Source organism: Rhinolophus sinicus, linkage group LG02, assembly GCF_036562045.2.
Source record: "Rhinolophus sinicus isolate RSC01 linkage group LG02, ASM3656204v1, whole genome shotgun sequence".
NCBI classification, from domain to species: Eukaryota; Metazoa; Chordata; class Mammalia; order Chiroptera; family Rhinolophidae; genus Rhinolophus; species Rhinolophus sinicus.
In genome coordinates, this window is record NC_133752.1 from 88,113,028 (window position 1) to 88,132,464 (window position 19,437).

The 19,437-nt window shown below is 45.7% G+C and overlaps 1 protein-coding gene across 11 annotated transcripts in view; it reads right to left on the reverse strand.

Moving 5' to 3' along the window:
- The window catches only part of FRMD4A (FERM domain containing 4A), a 565,649-nt gene that overhangs the window by 196,172 nt on the left and 350,040 nt on the right, over positions 1 to 19,437 (reverse strand). The window contains exon 1 of one of the 11 annotated variants that reach the window (XM_074324783.1): positions 15,907 to 16,158. The exons of 9 other annotated variants lie outside the window; for them this stretch is intronic. The gene's annotated coding sequence lies outside the window, so the exon portion shown is untranslated. Of the gene's footprint in view, positions 1 to 15,906; positions 16,159 to 19,437 lie in introns of those variants that run through there. One more of the 11 variants, XM_019738289.2, reaches the window with a different exon arrangement.

Consider the following 19,437-nt stretch of genomic DNA (forward strand, 5'->3'; position numbering starts at 1 on the left):
TTATTCACGTCCCTGTGTGTAGTAAGTTACCAAGTTGCGATTCATATTCATTTAGAGACAATACCTTTATGAGACAAAAAGAAATACTAAAGACTCACTAGAATTGTATAAAAGGAAGAATTAACATTTCCAAAACATGCTTTACTTAGGAAGATTATCCAGGCTCCCCCAAACAGCCTATTTGATTTACCATCAAATAGAAAATTCAGATTTCAAAAGCATCCTAGCCAAGGTCCAAACACAGAGCCTTCAGTCTTTCAGCATGCTCTCCCTACGCATGGTTTCCTAAGGCACCAAACGTTAGGAGGCCCGGAAGTATGACAGCAGCACCTCACCGTCTGCCCTCTGACCCAGGGCATTTTATGGCTCAGAAGGAAATTCCAGAGTCGTGACTACAACTTCCGAGTGTGACTCAATGTGGGGGTCACCTCATCACTACACACCCCTCTCTCTACTTCAGTTCCCTCCTCCTCTATGTGAAGGTCCCATGACCCATCTAGGTACCAAAAAGTTGCAAGACCATAAATTCTCAATAATCTGGAGACCATCACATCCAGGAGATGAATGAATGTGCCACATTCACAGCGGCCTCAAGAGACTCAACCCCACAGCAAATGTACAGATAGAAAGGGCTTCAGGCAAGTTAAAATTTGTTTAAAAATATTCATCCATTCGCTGCCCATAAACCAGGCAGAGCAGGGCTCCCCGGGGCCCTGGTCATGTCTGGAGAGGGTGCCTGGAGGCCCCGTCCTTGTTGGCAGCAGTGGTTCCCGGAGTCATTAGCTGGCAATCATCCCCAGGGAGCTGACAGGAGGCGTCCCAAGCCGGCCTATGAATGGAGGTCTGGGAATATCAGTGTGAGCCACGTGGGACAATGCAGAGTGGACAACAACTGCCAGACCGTGTGCACCATAAACGGGAGACACAGGCCTCTGTGATAGCAGAGAGGCCTCACCTTCTTCCCTCAGCAGGGTCAGGGTATTTTTCTTACACATACACTATTCACAGCACAGGTGTCCATGCACACGTCCTTTAAAGGGAGCTGGCTGAGGTATGAACCCCGAAGAAACAAAACATGCAAAGAAGCAGCAAGGACCTCTGTACTCATCTGACATCCCACACTTCTCCTTAAAGAGAGGAAAGGTGAGCGAAAACACCTGGTCTCTGTCACACGGAGTTTTGGCTTCCGTATCTTAGTGACAGAGTGTTTTGGGTGGAATGAAGATGCTTTTTCCAAAGGAAAAGGCAAGTATCTAAACTTTTTTTGGTTTTGATGACAGTACTCGGAATTTTTATAGTAGAAAAGGAGACCTGATGGGTCATTCAGGTGAAATTCAAGGAAAAACAGGCAGCCAATAAAATTGTCCACAGGGACAGGTATTAGGAGGCATAAATAAAATAGCTGATGTGCTCAGGTCATCATATCCTTTTTTTATTTTTTTTTAAAAGGATAAGGTTGACTATGGATCTAAAACAATAGCCTTTGTATGACATGGAGACTTTAAAAGTAAAAATTTGATAACATAGTAAAACTAAATTGAATGAGAAAGTGAAGACTGAGACACCCAAAGAACACAAAGTATGTGCATAGAGATCCCAAAGGAGACCAGATTTCAGAATAGCATATACAATGTGTTAAGGGCACAGTACATTATACGCATTATGTACATAGATGAGGGTGTGTCATAAACTGATAAGGACAGAAGTGGAGAACAGAAGCTGAGGTTTAAAACAAGGAAAGTTAAGGACAATGAAAGATAGGTTCAAAGCAAGAACATAGGAAGATCGAGGAAAGGAATGTTTTCATTGTTTGGTGCCAAGGGATTTTTGTTAAAAGATGAGCCACTGAACTACTCAGTTCCTGTTTTCTTTTAATCTTCTCGACCAAGAAGGGAAATGGCAGGAAAAACTACTGAAAAAATATAAACCAACTGTACCTCTTTCCCCAAAATAAATTCCAGGTGTTTCATAAAATTAAATATTACTGTGTTTCCCTGAAAATGAGACCTAGCCAGACTATCAGCTCTAATGCGTCTTTTGGAGCAAAAATTAATATAAGGCCGGTATTTTACGTTATATTATATATTATATTATATTATATTATATTATATTATATTATATTATATTATACTATACTATATTATATTATACCCGGGTCTTATATTACAGTAAAATAAGACCAGGTATTATATTAATTTTTGCTCCAAAAGACTCACTAGAGCTGATTGTCCGGCTAGGTCTCACTTTTGGGGAAACACAGTAAAATTAGATAGGCAATAATTTATTAGGTCTTTCTAAGCATAAAAGCAAGGGATGAACCAAAAGGAAAAAAAAAAGTAAAGATCTCACTACATTAAAAATAATTTTTTAAATCAAGTAATTATACTCCACAAAGCACTGGAAGCAAAAAGAAAAAAACAAATCCAAATTTGAGGGGAGGACGATAACTATAAGGATGGGTTAATGTGTTAAAGATAAAGTTATTTAATTAGTAGATAATTACAAATTAATTAGAAGACTGCAATGCCCTACAGGAAATAAACAAAACTAAAATGCAAATGGCTGAAAAGTTCCTATCACTTGACTTAGTAGTTTCTCTTCTAGAAAAGAGAGCTATCTATATTTCTCTAGTAATCTAGACAGTAATCTAGTAATCTATTTTAATGAAATAAGAGAAATGGGGCACAGGATTATATGTAATAATGACCACTACAGTGTGTGTTCATTCAACAAGTGTTAATTGTACATTTATTATGTTCCAGGCATTTTATTAGACATAGAATGATGGATATGTTTTTGTTCCCATACCTAAGGAGATTCCACATCCATAAAGGAATTACCCATGTTAACAGGTGAGTACAGTGTAATCCATGTGACAAGACACTATTGGGCAGTGGGGAGTGGGGAGACCCTAACCCACACATGGGGGATTGGTCCATACTTAGGTGAGGGAGTGGTATCTGCAGAACAGAATGTCTGGCAGAGGCATCCTGATGTAAGAAGGCCTGGCATGGGAGAGAACATGGAATGTTCTGGAAACAAGAGCCATGTGGTATAGCTGGAGCACAGAGTGGTTGGTGGGTGAGGAGTAGTGAGAAATACTGCTGGACGAGAGAGCCCTATTTACGGTAACCAGAAGGAGGAGCAACCATATAGCCAATGAGCTGAGGATGGCTAAATCACGGATGAAATAGTAAATAAGTAGTCACTGAACACTGTTCTCAAATGAATTTAATCCTAACTGATGCAGAAATAAGGGGAGTCTGGAAAGAGGGCTCAGTGCCTAAGGAGCTATATATAAGCACTTGGAAAACTAAAGAGATACTAAAACATACTTTCTCAGCATCTGTATGACCTCCCAACGATTTGTAACCAGACACAGAAAGTGTGCTGATCAAATTTACAGTTGACAAACAGGTTTAGATGGTACCTTTACAATTTTTAAATTGGGATCATATTGTGTGTAGTTTTGTATCCTATTTTCAGTTCACAAGCTAGAAACATAGCATCCTGAATAATGGGTTTAAGAGGCCTCCGACACTCTACTGTGGCTAAACCATTTCTGGAAATCTGTGTTTCAAATCAGGACACCGTATTTTATGTAGGACATGAACATTTAAAAAGCTGGAGCAGTGCCAAAGAGGCGTAATCAGACTGGGTAACGATATGGAAGCCAGGTCTTCTCAGGACCAATGGGTAAGTAGCAGAGGCTCTCGTGGTAGGGTGACCCTGTCATCAACTGGCCCTGCCGAAAGACTTTTGGGTGTGAAAAGGGAGCTATCATTGATTCCACGAAGCATGCCCAGGACAGGTGTAAACTGGACTGTCCCGGGCCTGCCTGTGGGCGGGACCTTGCTAATTTGATGATGAAATTGATCATGTAACAAGAAGGAAGAAAAACACTACACTGATGGGCAGAAATGGAATCAGTTCCAGAAGACACATCTGGCTTCAAAAGAAGTGAGAACTTTCAAACAAGTAACATTGTTCAAAATGGAATGAACGGGGTTCCCTCATCATCATTGCAAGTGTTGAGGACGGGGCCACAAGATTGTTAGCTTGGGCTGTGGCAGAAGGGATCACTGAACCCTGGGAGAAGATGGGACAAACACACCCTAAGGTACGAGCCATGGACATTTGTGCACACCTATGGATAAGAATTCCAAGAACATGCATTCATTCTAATAACGCATGTATGTACTGATGATGTTTCTTGTTACAATATTATATGTAGTTTCATGAAACAAATATTCACATCATCCATTTACTGCTTCAGAAAGCTCTTCAAAAAATAGCACTACAGACTGGTAGGCACAAGCATAGTATCCTACTTTTCTCCTACCAACTTCCTTTGTATAAATGCGCAATCAAATGTCCTCTATTTAAAATATGATGCTGTGTGGAATGGCTACACGTGTCTGTTGCTGGTTTGGAATTCATGTATTTTATAACAAAGAATCTCCATGACGTTTTCTTGGTAACATGAATATTTGCCTGTTTGGCTCCAATGTCTAATTCAATCTGCGGTTTTAAATTAAAATAAAAAAATTTTTTTTGCTTATGCTGGGATGAGACAACACTATTTACAACGATGGGTCTTATTAAGCGATAGGTTATTACATTTTTACTGCAAATATTTTGTTGACATTAAAATAATATATATGTGAGTGAAACAGAATGGCATGACCATCATAACAGGCACTTTATAAATATTTTTACATGAATTAATAAATATATGTTCAAATAACATATATCCTTATGTAGCAGTTCAAGGGCAATTACGAAACATAGATGCTTTGCAACTTAATCTGCATTCAATGAGATATGTTTTCATTTGCCCGTTCTATACAAACATACCCCCAAGCCCAGGCTCAGAAACACATGCGTTCTCTGTAGTTTATATTATCCACACGACCACATGTCAAATGAGCAGAATTGACATTGACCTGCCATCGGTGAGAGCTGGCGCATCCTGCCATAGAGATATGAGTCTGGGAATGGGTTTTCCTTCCCGTAAACAACACTTTTTGTGTACCACCATAATCAAGCTCTCCATTACCCCTGGAAATGTGGGGTGATGGAGCTGCACAGAACAGTATTCTAGACCATCTGCAAGCTGTTGGAATTCCATCCTTAGGGCTTGGGTGACTTTTGAAGCACAGTGGGAGAACGGCCACCTACGAAAGTGGGATGGCCGTCCAGTCCACCTGCTTTCACAGAACCTGCACGGGGCATGAAGCAGACACTCCTGTCCTACGTGCCTAAATCCAGGGCCCAGGGCCCAGATGCCAAGTTGTGCAGGTTTGGAGGGAAGCACTCCAGCCCAAAAGCTGACCCTTGTGAGACTCATGCTCACATCAGACCAAATTTCCAGTGACATAACAGCAGAGCAGACCCAAGGAATGTGGGTCCCCCCATCAGGTGGTCCCTGCTCCAGCATGCGCCCCTCCCCCACCAGGTATCCCCATAAAAGGTGCGGGGAGAGCTTGGGAGGATGCAGTGTGTCCGTTAGGGACGGTTTCACAGCTACCTTTGCTGTGTATATGGAGCAGGCAGTCTGGGCTGCGGTTGGCCGCCTGCATCTTTACATGACCAAGTTCTCTGGGAAGGACACTGCTGGAGCCTCAGTGGCAGGGTTTCTCCCGCTTGCAGGACAGGCGCTGGCAGCTCCCTCCCTCCATTCACCTTGTCCGAGGCTTTGACACTGGCCAGCTGCCTGTGAGCCACCCCAGAAACCTCCTAGAGACCTATTCCTGGCACTCGTGATGTTATTGTCCCAGAGCCATGCTCAGAACAAGTTTCCAAAGCTGATGCATTTGTCTCCCCAAACATTTAAAGATGGTGGGGGGGGGGGGCAGGGCATGAGGCTGGGAGAGGAAGGGAAATGGGGAAGGGTGGGAAGGGGAAGAGAGAGGATTCTGAAACAAAAGAAGGGCTCCCCTCCTTTCACCCCATTCTCAGTGGTGAAAATGCTGTCACCAGAAGTCATGCAGTACCTTCCAACACAATGGCCATTGCAAATAGAGTTCTACGAAGACCCAGGGTGCATATCATTATGAGCAGCTACAGCAATGAACATGTTAGGTTGTATCTGTCAGTCAAATCAAAAATTCTAATTGGACACAGAACAATTTCCCAAAGCTTTCAGAAGAGGGAATTACTGGGTTGACTACACATAATGAAAATGGGTGAAATTGAGCCTACTATTTGGGGTTCCTTGAAAGAAGGAACCAGGGATATGTTTTTGCCTGTGCCTGAACTGATTAACAGATAGCAGGGTTCCTGAGCTTTCCTCTTTCCTGACGGAATCACTAATGCTGGTGTCCAAGGATTTACATGTGTCATTGCAAACCCTTTGGGGAACAAACTCGAGTGTGTTTTCAGCATATGCTTCAGAAAAGACCTAGAAAGAAGTTTGTGATTAGATCACTACATAGGGAAAGCCAAACGTTTAAATCAGAACAAAGATGCGAGGCAGGGATAGTAATTACATTTTATATCTTTCATAGTGTCTAGCCTGGAGCTTTAAACACAAGAGTCTCGGTCAATGTGATTGACTGAAGGTATGGAGTTACAATTCTTGATTTGGGGAATGGCTTCCCAGGTGTAGACAGATGTCAAAACTTATCAAACTGTACACTTTAAATACGTGCAGCTTATTGTATATCAATGATACATCAATAAATTCATTTAAAACACGAGTTAGAGATATTGCTTTCCCGTATCAAAAAAGAGATAGGCCATCAGTTTGTGCAACAGCACATCTCAACAGGGTTTTCCACATTTCAAGGAATTACTTCATTTTTTCTATCTTACATTCTTTTTATTTGCAGTGTGGTGCTTATGATTTTTTCTCAGGTGTTGTAATGTTCAGGACTAGGCCCTGGGACTTGGTCACCTCCAGGTGGTTGAGGCCCACTGTGTGTCTCTGTTGGGACTTTCCCCTTTCCCAGGCTTGTGTGCGATTGTATATGAACTGCCCACTCGGCATCTCCATCTGGATGGCTGTTAAACACCTAACAGTCTGCACGTCCCAAACAGAACTCCTAACTTGTCTTCTCTCCCAAACCACCTCTACCCCCTGCTTTCCCCTCTCAAGTAATGGCAATTTTCCATCACCAAACTTTGGGCTTCTCTCTTCATCTCACCTCCCACATCCCAGAAAATCTTGGTGGTTCTCTCTTACAATACCCAGAGCCTGAACACTTCTCGTCATCATCACTTCATCACTTTCTGGATTCTTACAACAGCCACTCAACTGCTGCCCCTGCTGTCACCTGTGCCCTTGCAGTCTCATCCCCACACGGCACCCTAACCATCCCTGTGCAGCCCAAGTGTGATCAGGGCGCTCCCTCACCCACGCTCTCCAACAGGCACATCTTCCCAGGGCAGAGTCTTCAAGGCCCCACGGATTCCCACCTCTGCACCCCCGTCACTCCGTCTGCCCTTCCACGCTCTTCTCCTTGCTGTGCCCTACATGTCCCTCTTCTGCCTCAGGGCCTTTGGCGAGCTCTTTCCTCTGCCTGGAGTGTTCTCCCCCAGAAACACACAGCTCGCTTCTTCACACCCTTCAAAGCTTTGCCCAAATATCACCTCCTCATAATGTCGCGTCCGACTCCTGTATGTAAAGCAGCAACGTGGCCATACTTCCCATCCACTGCTTTACTGTTCGTCATAGCAATTGCCACCTTTTAGGACAAGATATAATTTACTGATTTATAATGTGTATTGCCTGCCTCTTCCTCTTAGAATACAAATTCCCTGAGGGCAAGAATTTGTGTCAGTTTTGTTCACTGACACATTCCTGGGACATAGGGGTATATCAACAAGTGTGTGTTGACTGACTGACTGACTAAATGAATGAATAAATGAATAAATGAATCATCAAATTGTGGTAGTCAGACACTTTCTGCCATTTTGCCAGCAGGGGTTTGCAAGGCTAACCACCATATAAAGGATAGCTAGGACACACCATCCTTATTCTCTTCTCTTTGACACAGAAATATGCAGCGAGAGATGCCTGAAATAATTACTCATTTATATTTTGAGCACCTACCAAATGAAAGACATACTGTTAGATGCTGTGGGATCAGAGATAAAGAAAACATGGTCCTGCCCTTAGAAAGCTATGAGGGGGAGAAGACATGTATACAGGTCGTTCCAATTTTCGAGACTGAACAGGAGCAGGCGTCTGGAGAGGACGCTCTGGGAGAATAAAGCAGGGAGACTGGCTCTGTTCGGATGAAGAGGAGGAGGTAACACTGGAGCTGGAATTAAGGAGTGAGCAGGGGTGGCCCATAGAGAGGGGACAGAGGGGCCTCTGAAAAGGAAGGATGAGTGTTTGCAAGAGGCTGAAGTCCAGGAAAGGACTTGGAGAAAGGTGCACGCGCACGCGTGTGTGTGTGTGTGTGTGTGTGTGTGTGTGAGAGAGTGTGAGAGAGCGAGACAGCGAGAGAGAGAGAGAGGCTGCTGGTAAAGGGATACATTGTGATGACTGTATAATAACCCAGGAAAGAAAGAGGAGTCCCTGAATTGGGATGGTGGCCGTGGGCACCTCACCCCAAAAGAATTCGGGAAGGAAACATGAACAAGGCATTAGAGGAATGTATTGTAAAAGGCCAGAAGAGTCAAATACCAGCAATGGAGCAAAGAGGAAGAGTGAGGCAGAGGAGTGGTGAGTCACTTATCATAGGACAATGAGTTTTAAGCGGCAGAAGGAAGAGGAAGAGGAGTAATCAAAAAAACCACGGGTGGAACTAGCGACAAGGAAGGGAGACGGGAGAGCATTTGCTCACCCAGCATACTCTCAGACACAGGTTCCTTTGGGGAGCTGTATGTAGGGAAAAGGATAAATCGCCAAACAAGGAGTCAACCATTTCAAGGCCAGTGTGCCGGGCCACCTCCGGCAGTGGGGTTCTGGTGAGAAGGGGGGCAATAATGCCGCGTGTGGGTCCCATCCTCCCCCTGTCATCACAGGGACAGCTGTGCTAACACGGGCACCTCACTCCCACATTTCTGAAGTACAAACAAGCAACCATGCTCACCTATTGACTGTTTTTCTATGTCCAATATAAAACCAAAAGCCATAGTATAAAACTTAACAGTTGATGGATTTTTTTCCACTGGGTTTTGTCAGTTCCCTAGGAGTATGGTCAGCTCGACTGGCAAGAAGAGAAAAAGAATCTAGCTGTATAAGAAACAAAGGACTGTGGCTTTGGACTTAATTCTCCAAGTACTTCAACATCTTTCCAACTTGGAAGTTGTAAGATCTCTGTGTCTAAATAGCACAAAATCGCTATTGACTAAGTTACAACCTTAGGAGCAGGATGGCAGACAGACCAAATTGTGGTGGGCAACAGAAACCGTATTTTCCACAGTAAAGAAAGAAGGAACCACAAACAAATATCAGCTTATAATTTCTCCCTAGGACGACAGACACACTCCACCCTGTCAAGGCAAACGATGCCCATATGCTGTCCCTGAGGCGTCACCTAAAATACACCCTTGTCCTGGATGTGGCCATAATGTTCTATAAATACATTTTCTGTTTTTATATTTGTTTAGTGCTCTGATTCTGCTGCCTGTGTGTGCCTGTTGAATCCGTCTCCAGAGGACGGACCATCTATCATTCTGATTCATTTTAGTTAACAGCTAGAAGGTTATGAAGGGCATACATTTTTGATAAGTATTAGGCAAAGTGGCTACAAGGAAACTCTCTCAGTATTTTTGCAGTGGTCAGGTAATGGGTGCGATGGTAAAAAAAAAAACTCCCACAAGCATCCAGTACACTCGGGTTCTAGGTTTATTTCTGCCATTAATGCGCCACACTCATTACTTGAGTGAAATATAAGTAAGAAAATAGGAGTTGAAAATCTTCCTACTTAATGGCAATAAATGAAAATCTATACTTTCAAACTTGGAAAGAGCTAAGGGTCATTCCCCTAAATGCTACTTTCTCTTTGTGTAATTCATTTCAGTATTGTAGGCGAGGAGGTACCATTTCTTTGGGTGGTACCTCCACTTCCACGGCGACTGGCTTCTTCCACACTAGTGTGTTCCCAGGTAGCATGTTGGCCTCCCAGGGCATAAGTCAGTCAAAGGGGGGTGGGGTGGGGGGGGCAGAATTCAAAGACAAATTTCTTATTCTAAAAGCATCTCCCATATTTTTTAGTGTTAGGTGCTTCACAAATATGGCCCTTCTGAATGTAACTTTCTTCTAAATAAGAAAACTGGGGCTCAGAGAGATTCAGTAGTTCACCCAAGGCCTCATAACTAGTAAGGGGCACAGCTAGAAATCAAACCCAGGCTCGATGATGCCACAGCTCCATTCTCTCCGCCATGCCAGGCTGCATCACAGAAAGCCTTGTCTTGTCTTGGCACTGCACCCAAGACCCTGGAGAGGTCCCTGGACATCTGCAAGCATCTCCACATTTGCAAAAATGATCTATTGATCTGCCTGTCATTTGTAAGACTCCCCCTATCTGAAATGTTCGACTTCACCGATAACCCCTAGAATCATCTGTGCGCGGTCCATAGACTGCACGGCACATCTGCTGTGACTTCAGCCCTTGCCTCTGCTATACTTGAGGTCTCTGCTCTCCTGCCAAGACCTGCAGGCTACATCTGTGCTACTGGTCACTCTGTAGTTACTCTGTTACAAAACACTCAACCATCCCAATAAAAGGGAATTGAGAAGGCAGAACACTGCCCTCCATTGTGTTCAGCTCCGATCTGGTTCTTGTCCTCACCACCCTCCCCCTTTTTCTGCTCTCTCGCTCTCTCTGAGCAACAGAGAAAGAAATGTCTAATATTTATTGGGGGTAGCCAGTGGGTGCAGAGAAACGGGTAAGCCAGCAGCGCATCCCTCGGCTCAGTTTGTAGGTGTATCGCCCAGCCCAGGTGGCTCTGCACTCTTTGGTTTCCTAGTTTGGATTCATCACATCTGTAATACTTGTTCACACGCATGTGGTGAGAGCATAACTGTGCATTTTATGGTTATGAATGGCACAGCCTGGCAACTCTCCGATTATTATTTCCATTCGCTGTCATGCATTATCAATTTAATTCCCCATTACACGCCATTTTTTTTTCATGCATTCCTCATCCAGTAAGGACAAAGAGAGGCAAGAGCCTTGCAAAGAAGACTCATCACCAGAACAACAGACTGGTTCTGAAGGGAACTGTGGGGTGACAGCCTCATGTTGCGCATTTGAAGTGAAACAGCTCTGGGCTCATTTGAAGTGAAAATTATTGTGAACAGGTTTAGTATTTTGCATTAGTATCAAGACTTCTGGCCTCAAGGTTGGCAAGGTGATGCTAACTGTGAAAAAGGGGCCATAGCACAGCATGGACTAGGAAAAGGTCAGACACTGTAGACCACTGGGATTTCCAGGTTTCTAAAGGTGCCTAAGTATATCCATGTTGGAAAGTGGTATGAGAGAGTCACTCAGTGCTTTACTTATTCAAATAGGATCTATCGGGGGCGTCCGTCATGGGCACAGGGTTCAATGTCCTATGGGGAGAACTGAGAGAACAGCAAATACGCAGGAACCCTGGATTGGCTAATAATTGCTAATAAGACCGGAGCAAAGAGGTACACGTGAACATAGTCAGAGTTTGGGAAGGCTGGGGGGAGGGGCAGGTACAAATATTCTCGACCCTGGACAACTAGCTCTTCCTGTGATGCACCATGGAATCATCAGAGCTCCAATTTTAAAACAACAACAACACAACCCAATCCAGAAACCACCACAGAGAGAGATCTGGCTTTCTAACCAGCTATATCCCACACGCTACATGTCTGAATTGGAGTGGGCTCTGCTTGGACGTTTGCAGAGGGGTCCTCATTCAGTTCAAACGGAGGCCACCAGCTTACTGCTTCTTGATTATTTGGTAGTAATAAGGCCACTGAACCGAACCAGGACCCTCATATTCCTTCCAACAATCACGGCCTTTATGCTTAGCCGCAATTTCCATCTTCAAAGAGAAAAGCATTTCTGTTTTGGGGGAAAATACCTCATTCCCACTGATCCAATTAAGAATTGAACACACACACACACTCATTAGCACCCAAAAGAAACATGAACACAATTCACAAAACAGCTCTGATCATCTTCTGAGAAAGACATAATGACAGATATTTTTAGGATAAGGCTACTAGTGGTGGAACAGACAGCCTCACATGTAAGGGTGTGTCTAAATTATTCCTTATAAGAGAAAGACATGCTGATCCCAGAGGAAGGGTGGCAGCTGAAGGATTTAAAGAACCGAAAGGAAACTGCTGTGGAGGGAATTTTGGATAAGCCGGATTTATGCTGATTCGGAAAACTTCTGACAGAAGAGAGTGGTGCAGCCAGCAGGCCTTGTGTGCAATGGTGACCCTGAAGCCCAGCGTTCCAGGAGCTGCTGGACCAGCTCTTGAGATTAAACAACCTTGTTTCCACAGAAATGAAAACCACTACCAAGGTACTTCAGTCTGGTTATGGCCGGAAGGAATACCACAAGGTAAAAGACTCAAATCTTACCCTTCCCCAACAGGTTCAATTTTTAGTGGCCTCTTTTCCCAGATTCTTTCTGTCTTTGACTTTGCTAATTGGAAGAAAAATTCAAGTGTCTACATTGCCTACACAGAGGATGGAATGATCCCTTCTCTTGCTTTTCTCACTCTAACTCCTGCCTTTTAGGAAACATTCAATATCTTCTTTTCAGAGAGCCATGGCCGGCAAAGGATCAGAGAGGGCAAGGGGGAGTGAATGGTGAATGGATAGTGTCCTGGGACGTCACAGGGAAGGTGGGCCTGAGCTGCTGCCTATCCAGGTAAAGTAGTTCTTCTTTTTCTCCTCCTTTAGCTCAAGAAGAATATCGTTTTTATAATTTAGGTTGAATAATCACTGGAAGAGCTTTATCGCATGGCCATCCTCCTATGAGATCTCAGAAATCATTTCTGATTGAGATGCTGGAATGTTCCACAACGAATACACCTAAATTGAGCATTCCTGCCCCAAATTTTATTGACACATTAGGTGATGTCCAGAAAACAAAAGTTATGAATTAACGTCATCGGTGAATCCAGACTTACACACTCTTGATAGTGTGTAGAGTTCAGTTTAAAATAACTTCATTAGCTATTTAACTGTCATTATGTCTAGCTCTCATTTTGACATGTTTAAATGGAAATTCTCCAGAAGCCATACCGTGCCTTTTTTAAAAACGAAGTATTCACGTATGCAAAAGTATCTAAAGCTTTGAAAGTGCCCTCTCATCTTTTCAGTCCTTTAGTTTGTCAGACTACGTGCAACTCTTGTAACAGATAAGTCTATGGCACATGAATGGAACTATAAGTAGTTCACACACACACATAACACACCAGCATCAATAATGTAACCACAAGTGGTATATTTTTGGAGTAAAGTCAGTAATGATCTTCCTTGGAGGTCTCACTCCACCCTACACTCACTAAAAGACCCAGGTAGCCCGACAGGTTCCTCCAATACAGTATTTCCCGGAACTTTCCTTCTCATCACTGCCTTTCCCATCACAAACCGGCCACACATTTTTCATCAACTCATCAGGGTTGACTCAAGAGCTCTTCCCTTCACAACTCTGGTGTAGTCACTATTCCACTGAGCTTTTTCCAAGTTCCAGGACCCAAGCAAGGACTCATCGTTGACTTTGCCTTTGACCTCAGATTGTCACTTTGCTGTTACAATCAAATGGAGCACCGTACGCCTCTGGGATGCAGTTCTCATGGATTATGAAATCAGCAACTCACTGAACCTCGAGGGGTCTCAGTTTCCCCAACAACGAGATCATGCTAATGGCACTAGCCACCTGCCAGGCTATCAGGGGACTTGGCAGCAATGTCTACGAATTACACAGAGGCCCTATGCCATAAATAATAAGTCTTATTAATGAAATTAATTCAAGATAAGCACCAACAAGAATAGGGCCATAGCAGCAGCAAATCACACTTGGTCAGAACAAAGGACGGAGAGCGTTTTATGATCCTCATTCCTATTCACACGGTTCCCCTTTAATACAAAAATAGTTTAGTGGTTTTTATTTTTTTCTCTAAAGGATTACTTCTAGCCACACAACTTTGCACATTAGGCATTACTTCATTCCAAGTTATCAGAAGCAACATTCTATTCATTGACACATAGTGTTGATGTCAAAGGATGTCTAAATATTGCTTCCAATTACACGAATTGTAGCTATTTAATTTTTCAGGACCAAAAGGATTCTAAGCTATTTGCCTCAGCACCCGTATTCCTGTTGTGCCTTAAATAACCCCAAATTTCTTTTGCGCCGGACTGCATCCCTCAGCCAACCGAAATGGCTCATCCCTGACACTCTAGATGGCAAGAGACAAGTGACACTTTGAGGATCAAAATCAGATTTCTGCTGATCTGAAGGTCTTCTCTTCTGGCCCTGTCCAGGTCAGACGCCAATAAAATGGGGCCAAAAGCTATGAATGAACTTGAAGCAGTTTGAAGAAACAAAACAATGAACTGTGTCCTCCCGTGCCCCTGCCAAACCCCACTTTGTTGCACACTTTAAAGAGAGCACACATAACTAAGTTGTATGTGTGTAAAGAATAGATTTCTGCATCCAGCTCCTGAGGTACTTTCCCCAGGGTCAGCGGTGGCTTCCCTGGGTGAAGTCAGAAGTTGGCTCCTGGCTCTCTGGTGCTTTCCCATAAGTCACAGTCATGCTTTTGGAAAGGACATGATTTAACGGATGCTGAGGTGTGTGGGGGCTGATGAGCAGCTGTTCAAAACTCAGTCAGGTGAACGTAGAGCAAGTGAGCCAGGCCAGGGGTCTAAATACAACCAAGGCCACTCCAAAATTGAGTAGCCTGTCACCTTTGAACCGCTCAGATTTATCAAGTGCCTGTCTTAGGTGTTCTGAGAATCCCTGCCATCAGAAGCTGCTAGGATTCAAAATGAAAGAAGCCAGAACAGCAGCGGCAGCCTGTGTTGGGCTGTTCCATTCAGAGGGGAGAGACAGCCTCATGCATTCACGGTGGGGTCAAGGAGTCCTTTTACCGCACTGGATCGCCTTTCTCAGCGAGCAGGACTTCCGGGGGGCCTGGCGTGGCTGCATCCTTCAGAACGAGTACGTCTATTAAGAAGCCACCGCCAATGCTATTTATTAGCACAGACACCCTTTGGAAATTCCGCAGAATTTGCTTGAATCTACTGAGCAGTTATTCTGCTAACAAGGCATGGTGAGAAAGGCACCCGGTTCTTGATTACACACCAGCAGCCCCCCACAGCTTTCAAAGTATAGGACTGGTTCATCTTTTCTCAACGCAGTATGTACCGAACGTGTGGGCAGCTGCCTGCAATACGGTAGCGTTGCGTGGGGTCATTTTTAAATGACCAGGTACTAAAAGGGGTTCCCTCCTCTCCTCCTCCTCCTCCCTTTTTTCTCTGCATCAAACTTGCTGCAGCCATTTGGAATGTAAAGAGCAGTCCATTTTAGCAGTCCCCGGCAGCCAACCATCAGCTGCCTGCCTCCCTCCCGGAACCCTCGTCTGAATTTGCTCCCTCCTGCACCCAAGAACAAGATTCCCCTGTCATTTCCATAAAAATGGATGTTTAAAAAAAAAATTCCAGCTACAGCAGTGTCCTTTCCTTTCTCTCAGGGTAAATTCAGAGTTCGGTGCCAAAGGAAAGTGTATGTGGGGGAGGAGGGCGGTTGCAGAAGGGAGTACAGTGTGGGCCGCACGTGGGGTATGCATTAGAAAGAAATGTCACAACCGCGACATTAAATACTCTACGTCCTCCGGGAAGAAGTGTCATGTCCCTTTCGCCACCAGCCCCGCATTTAAAAAAGGACACAGAAGTGTTGCCTAGTCAATCGTCTCCCTGAGATCCCGGCTGGGAAACAAAGACACATTACCTTTTATTTGTTGCGCGTCCCAGGGAGCCGAGGAACTTCACGTTTGCAGCGGCCGATCCACAGAAACCCGCGTCCCATTCGCCCCGGGAGCGCAGGCCCGTGGCCTACCCGGCGGCATCCGCGCCCGGCGCCCCCGCCTCCTCCTCCGCGGCGCCCACAGCCGCCCCGCCGGTCCCTCCGCCCCCGCTCCGGCGCTGGCCCTCCGTCAGCCCATCGCCCGCTCGCGCCTCTCCCGCCGAGCCTGGCCCCGCGCCAGGGCGCCCCGCCGCCGGCCCGCCCCTCGCCCGCCGCGCCCGGCCCGCCGCATGGTGCGGGCGCCCTCCGCGCCTCCGCCCCTCGGGCCCCGCCACGCCCCCCGCGCGCACGGAGCGCGCTCCTCCGCCACCGCCAGTCGGAGCCGCGGGGTCGTGCGCCAGCCGGCTTCCCGCGCGTCCCACAGGGTCCCCAGCCGCCGCTCGCGGACAACAATGAGCGCCCCCGCCCGCGCGCGGCCTGCGGTAAAGCCAGGGAGCCAAGGGCGCCCGGAGCTGGCCACGCACATGCAGTCGGGACAAAGTTAGGTCCTGAAGGAGGCCGCGGAGCGGGAGAGGCTGTGCGGGAGGGAGAGACGGGAATCTGAAACGGACGACCCCCCCCCCCCCTCAACCCCAACAAAACCCACCCTGTGAAGCGGGAAAGAGGCGACTTTGGCTGGACTTGGCTGAAGGGGCAGCTCTTCTCCTGCGATCTAGTCCAGTTTTCTTGAATTTTAATCTCCCCTCAATTCTTTGGGAATGGAGATTCCTTGGAGATAACCTACTAGTCGTGGGGCTATTGTCAAGGATTCGCACCAATTACTGGAGAAAGGAGATTTCCATTTCCAGACACCCGGGGGAAGAACACGGGCTGACATGTTCTCCTTCCAAAAAAAAAAGAGAAACAAACTCGGAGACTATCCCTACCAAGAACAATAACTCGATTCACATGGCATGTCTAAATGTTTATTGCTTCAGGAGCTCAATTTGCCCAACACACATTTTTTTCCCCCCATGAATTGTCAAAACACCATTGATAAAATAAAGGGAGAAGCAGACAGGAGCACTGCTTAGCAAAGGTGGAAAAAGCGGCTTGTCTCGGGTAAAATCTTTTTCTAGAACTCTCTCTTCGCTGGATTTCCCAACATCCATCCATCCATCCATCCCCCCCACCCCCTCTTAAAGGGAGAGAGATTGGTTCTCCTCACCATAGTTGAAGGAGACTCTGGTAGAGGCAGCACCATTATTTCCAGGGCACTGGCAGGAGTGAAAACTTACCAACTTGGTAATAAAAAGAAATCTCACACATCCTATCTTCCAACTGTTCTCTCCAGACACAGGGCGTGTGTTCTCTAAAGATCGCTAACGAAAATTTTTGAGAGTTCAAGAGTTCCCGGTAAAGGGAAACTCGGCACCCAGTTACCACAGTGGAAAGAGTGAATGCCTGTGTCAGGACTACCTGTCTTACTTCAAGCTGTCCTGGTCACATGCTCCTGACTGGGGGACGTGACCGGATTCTCGGAATCAGAGGCACGGGAGGAAAGCTGCGTCTGAATTGGATGTGTCTCTACTTCTGGAGTCTCTGAGGATCGTTCTAATGCGAAGCCCCCTTCTTTCATAAGGCAATTGAGGCCCATCTCCTCCTGGGAGGCCCTCAGGGGAATGTTACTTCTTTGGATGCACACTGTTTCTAGGGGTGGGGATTGAGGAAATGTCCAAACCTAATGGTTCTCTTCCAAGATTTAGTTCCCATTTTTAGAAGAGTCACTGGATTCTATTTATATCCACCTGCTGCGTTCCCACCTTGGCCACTGGAGTTCTCAGTATGTCCTAAACGGAACCTGTTCCCTTTGCAAATCCTCTGTCCAGGTTCCCTATTCACTACACAACACCGTCCTCCCAGCCCCGCCACCTTCCCTCCTCCCACCCCCACAGGCCAGAAACAGGGATAGAGGGGTCTTCTATCACCTTCCATTCACTCATTGCTCACATTCAGGTTACCAGCTTTCCTTATCAATATTTCTGGAAAGTTCCTTAAGAGCAGCCCCTGGTCTGACTTGTTCCAACAGTGCCTGGTGCTGGTTAATTCTTGTTGACCCGTGATCCCTGCCCTAGCCTTGTTCAGTGCACACCATCTTTCACCGAAGTGTCTCCAGCAGCCCCCAACAGGCCTCCTGTCTTGTCTCTGAAATGCATTCTCCACACCAGCTGGAGTAACTCCTGAAACCCAGATCTGATCAGAGAACATCTTTGCTTAAAACCATTCAGCCCTCTGTTGTGAGGAATAAAGACCACACTTCGAATGGCTAGAAGGGCCTGAACACCAGGCCCTCCTTATCCATCCAGCCTTATCTTTTGCCACCTGACCTAACCAGGGTCCTCATCCCCCTCTGCCCCACAGCTCCATAACCCTCTTCCTGGTCCCCTAGATGCTAGGTTCGCTCTCATCTCTTTGTCACCCAGCAGCCAGTGACTTTAGAAACAATTCAGATTATGTCACTGTACAACTTAATGACTGTCAGTGGCTTCCCGTTGCTCCTGAAGCATCCTTTCCATTTTCGTCACATGCTAACCTCCCCATCCCTCTATGCTTTGCCACGCAGGCCACCTTTCTACCCTTGAATGACTCCTTTCCTCTCTTCGCTTTTGCATGTCTCATTCCTCCTGGCCTGAATGCTCTTCCACCCTCCCAACCCCACTGTCATCCTTCGGGTTTTAGCTCCAACACCAATTCCTAGATAACCTTCCCTGATCAGTACATGGGAAGTGGCCCCTCTCAGGTACTCTGTACCATCCTGTTTATTTCCTAATTAGCACTTATCCACGATTGGTATTCACAGCCCCATGATAAGAGCACAGACTAATGTTAGCACCTTGCCTAGGGCACCTGCTAGCTGTGCAACCTTGGGCAACTTTCTTAACCTCTCTGTGCTTCACTGTTCTCATCTACGACATGGAGATACTAACACTGCCTACCTCACAGGGTTGTCATGAGGATTAAATGAGTCAATTTATATGAAGCACTTAGAACAGGGCCTGGCTGCATTCGCATAAGCCCTGTGAGGGCTTTCTGTGTTTTATTCTCACTATTTCCCCACGAGGCCTGAACTAGTACCTGGCACAGGATCTTTTTATCCCTTAAGCCTTTTGTGTTTGGGGCCCACACAGAGACGAATAAAAATATAGGGGGAAAAAAACCTTACTTGAAGAATTTAAGTACTAAGACAAATAGGCCATGGTAAACCTTGATGAATGAGATAAAATTCAAACTTAGATTATCTGGACGTTAATGGAACTATGAAGGAAATACATTCTCTATTTCACCCGTTGTGATTCTTGGAGTTGATGGATGAGAAGCTTTGCCCGTCAGAATTCTGTATGGTCTGCTTTCCGAGGAGCAGCCGATTCCACCCCCTGAGAATTCAGGCAGTTACTTGCAAAGGCATAAAGAATCAAAGGATTTTTGCAAAGTGTTGGTCCATCCACCAGCCCTAACATGAGGGTGTGATGAAAAGAT